This window comes from Macrobrachium nipponense, chromosome 31 (assembly GCF_015104395.2).
Source record: "Macrobrachium nipponense isolate FS-2020 chromosome 31, ASM1510439v2, whole genome shotgun sequence".
Lineage (NCBI taxonomy): Eukaryota > Metazoa > Arthropoda > Malacostraca > Decapoda > Palaemonidae > Macrobrachium > Macrobrachium nipponense.
In genome coordinates, this window is record NC_061093.1 from 67,784,540 (window position 1) to 67,789,539 (window position 5,000).

The window sequence follows — 5,000 nt, forward strand, 5'->3', positions numbered from 1 at the left end:
TACAGCTTATTGTGGGATCCGAAGCACACTACATTGAGAAATGAATTTCTAATCACCAGAAACAAATTCGTCTGATTCCACGTTGGCAAAGTGGGGAATCGAACTCTGGAACTGCCGAATCGGTAGGCGAGCACGTAAACCACTCGTCCAACAAGGAACTGGAAATTGACTGTAAAAAATATTCTAATGTGTAACAGGAGGAAAACCTCGCAGTTGCGCTATGAATCAATCATTAGGAGGGGGGTGAAAAGTAAGATGGAAGAAAGAGAATATGAACGGAGGTACAGTAATAGGAATGAAAGGGATTGCTCTGTTCGTTTCCTTTTCTATTCTTAGACTTTTGCACAATTTTTTTCTTCGAGAGAATAAGACTATTCCTAATTACATTTATTGTTTAATTTTGCGGTTTATATACACAAATACACACACATACATGTATGTATACACACAAACACACACATACACACACACACACACACATAGATATATATATATATATATATATATATATATATATATATATATATATATATATATATATATATATATATATATATATATATATATATATATATATATATATATATATATACATAGATATATATAATAATAATATATATATATATATATATATATATATATATATATATATATATATATATATATATATATATATATATATATATATATATATATATTATATACACCTATATATACAGACATTACTAGCGGAATAAAAATGAGAGACAATACTAACTGCCACTTGGATTCTTTGCTGCATCAGTCGGTGTCTCTCTGTTGAAGTCTTAATGGTTCAACTCCTGACAAGACGAAAGGTTCTGTGTTCTTTGATCTACGATGGCACCCTGGTCTTTCTCTTGTTATTGCTTCTTGCGTCTCTGTAATACCTTTTTTTTAATTTCTTTTCCTTCTTGAAGTGATGCTGCCTTTACCAATGAGAGCAAGACGTATATCAATTCGCTTTATGTCCGATAGCAGATTTTTGCAAATGGTGAAAAATGACGAGTCAGATATGTATGTATATATATATATATATATATATATATATATATATATATATATATATATATATATATATATTAATATATATATCAACAGAGGGATCCACAGTAATATCCTTGTTTATCTAGATATAATATGTTTATACAAAGCTTAAAGCTTTCGTCCATCCTCCTGTGGACTTGATCACTAAGCAAATGAGACATGTATTGGTGAAGAATTCCAAATAAACATAAACAAACAGACAAAGAAACATTAACAAGGTTAAAAAATTCGAAACAAGTCATTGGGTCGTTTGCCTTTCCATAATTCGCTGTGATCTACGAGGCGGGACAAAGCGCCGGTCTTCTTCCTGAATGACATCTTGACGGTCGTTAACCAAAAGGTGGTTTGTAGATTAGGCTCTCGAACGGGCGAAGGATGGTTATTTACATTATCAGATTGAAGGAGGCTGTACACATTTCTGAAGTTCTTTATTCTGGCCCTTTTGCAAATTTCTTCACTCAAAAGTAAATTGTTCTGTATGCCAGTATTTACTTTTGAGTGAAGAAATTTGCAAAAGGGCCAGAATAAAGAACTTCAGAAATGTGTACAGCCTCCTTCAATCTGATAATGTAAATAACCATCCTTCGCCCGTTCCAGAGCCTAATCTACAAACCACCTTTTTGGTTAACGACCGTCAAGATGTCATTCAGGAAGAAGACCGGCGCTTTGTCCCGCCTCGTAGATCACAGCGAATTATGGAAAGGCAAACGACCCAATGACTTGTTCGAATTTTTTAACCTTGTTAATGTTCTTTGTCTGTTTGTTTATGTTTATTTGGAATTCTTCACCAATACAGTCTCATTTGCTTAGTGATCAAGTCCACAGGAGGATGGACGAAAGCTTTAAGCTTTGTATAAAACATATTATATCTAGATAAAACAAGGATATTACTGTGGATCCCTCTATTGATTTCTTAGAAGCACGATACAGTGTTTTTTTTATTTTGTATATATATATATATATATATATATATATATATATATATATATATATATATATATATATATATATATATATATATATATATATATATATATATATATATATATACATATATATATATATATATATATATATATATATATATATATATATATATATATATATATATATATATATATATATATATATATATATATATATATATATATATATATATATATAATATATATATATTTAACTGCATAGAATACTAAAATTACTTTTTAACTCTTACAATAACAGGCCACTTTCTCCCGACCTTTTCATAGTCAAGATAGATATCGCATTACTTGTGCTTAAAAAAATTAAAACAATAAACATATAAATAATGTGCACTCATAAAGATTAATAAGATTAGCCATCTTAAGAGCTTTGCAGTTGATGCTCAGGATATTTTAGCAGATTAATATTATAACAGATTAAAAGATTTTGTAAAATAAGTAGAATGAACAAATATTCCAGTATTCTTATCGAGTGTCTTTTAGACTATATTAATGAAAGCCTTGTTTTATCAAAAGTATACCCCGTTTGTCATATCTTATGCAATACTAAATACCCTCTTAATTCTGCAACCACTGCTGCCAAATAAATCATTAATGTAGTACTCATTACTGCTTGTATTTAATTTCCTTCGTAAATAACTGTAAAAATATGAAACATGCTATGTACCTCAATGTGGAGTTTCAGTTATGCATACAAAGTCACTAAGGAACAAGCAGAGGAGAGAGAGAGAGAGAGAGAGACGAGAGACGAGAGAGATAGAGAGAGACGAGAGAGATGTGACTACAATATATCACCGCCAATGAAACCAAACCAATCCAATATCTGTAGATTTGAAAGAAAAGTGTGAGGTCTGGGAATTACTCTGTTATATATTTTAACTCTGAAGCCTTCATGGGTATTGTAAATTCCATCGAGTTCCACTTCCTTTAAAGGTGTATTAGTTATAGGTTACTTTTTTTCTTATCATTTCAAGCAGAAAAAATATGCATAGTCAAGTGTGCATCCATCCTTAGGTATGTTTGCTCAATTAGAATTCCAGTAATAACTAATATTTGTATTATTTAAAGTAGGAATGTCTCACCAGAACATTTACATTCGTTAGTGATACGAACAGATATTATTCACAACAACTAAAAGGGCATGCTCTTCCGTAAAAGATGAATGAAGAGAGAGAGAGAGAGAGAGAGAGAGAGAGAGAGAGAGAGAGAGAGTCTGTCAGTTATTGCCACTTTTGATTGATCGCGAAATCGCTACCAAGCTCTCTCTTCTATTCCAATTACGTATTGATCGAGAGGGTGACCATCTTTGTAATTTTCCAATAGCCTCATAGAATTCCAATTCCACGAATATATTTTTTTCCAGACATGTCCGTCACAGACCCTGAAGGACTTAACGTAGGACGAACAGCAGCTAACGGGTCACGATAAGGCATAAAAGACACTGAGGTAGGAAGTAGCTGTTTCATGTGTTTACAGCGATTTACAACGTAAGTGAAGTACAAGCTATAATGAATATATTAGAGATTTATTCGCCTACATTGGTTCCAGAATTGAGAGAGTATTTATTTCCACGAGATATGGAAAGCGGGGCGAACTTTTCATAAAACAAGACTTTCATTGATATAGTCTGAACGACATTCGATAAGAATACTGGAATATTTGTTAACTATAAGGAATAAAATGGGTCTTTCGTGTATAAAGACATTTGGAACCAACTGACTGGGTCACTCGCATTTACTGGTAATGTTCGTTAATTTTATGGTCCAGACACAAAGAAATGTTTTCAACACTGCTCTTTTCAGTGAACGATGGATTACATCAGAGAGAGAGAGAAAAAAGCCCCTAAATGACTTATTGGTGACAGGAAATGATTTCTTGTGATTCATTATGTAAATAAAACTAGGACGTATTACTGTATTTTATGTAAATATCTGTAAAATGTATTTCATCAGGTAATATTCACGTTTCTTTCTGAAACATTAGTACAATAATAATAATAATAATAATAATAATAATAATAATAATAATAATAATAATAATGGAAAAAATTGGATAGGTATCAAGACTGAATAACGAAATAAGAAGGATATGGGGTATGCCAGTGGAAATTGTAACCATAATCATAGGAGCACTAGGAACGATCCCAAGATCCCTGAAAAGGAATCTTGAAAAACTAAAGGCTGAAGCAGCTCCAGGACTCATGAAGAAGAGTGTGATCCTAGAAACAGCGCACATAGTAAGAAAAGTGATGGACTCCTAAGGAGGTAGGGTGCAACCCGGAACCCCACACTATAAATACTACCCAGTCGAATTGGAGGGCTGTGATGGACAAAAAAAAAAAAATAATCATAATAATCATAATAACAAATGATTTTTACTTTCATACCAACAGAACGCAGTTGGCAACATTAGAATTTTACCTTGCCAATAAACGAAATGGCATGCTAGCATCCATTCGTTAATATTACAATACTGGACGAATCCCCACCAGTCCGTCAGTCAATCAAAAATATCACGAGCAAAAGGCATCAAATGCCAGCGACCCATATTTCGAGGAACGGTTGAATTGACGTTGACTTCAATAAGGATAAATCATTTAGCATTTTCCATTTAGTCATTTGCAGAGACTCCCACAATATTCCTGGATATCGACGGCTGTTAAAAAGTCGTCCATTCATGGTAGATTAAGGTTCAATATCGGCGCTGGAGCACAGTGCTCCTCTAAGGATGATTTCACTTGAAATCGTGTAGGCACATTAATATCCATGTATCACACATATCTGTACATACACACACACACACACACACAAATATATAATATATATATATATATATATATATATATATATATATATACATACATACATACATACATACATATATATATATATATATATATATATATATATATATATATATATATATATATATATATATATATATATTTATATA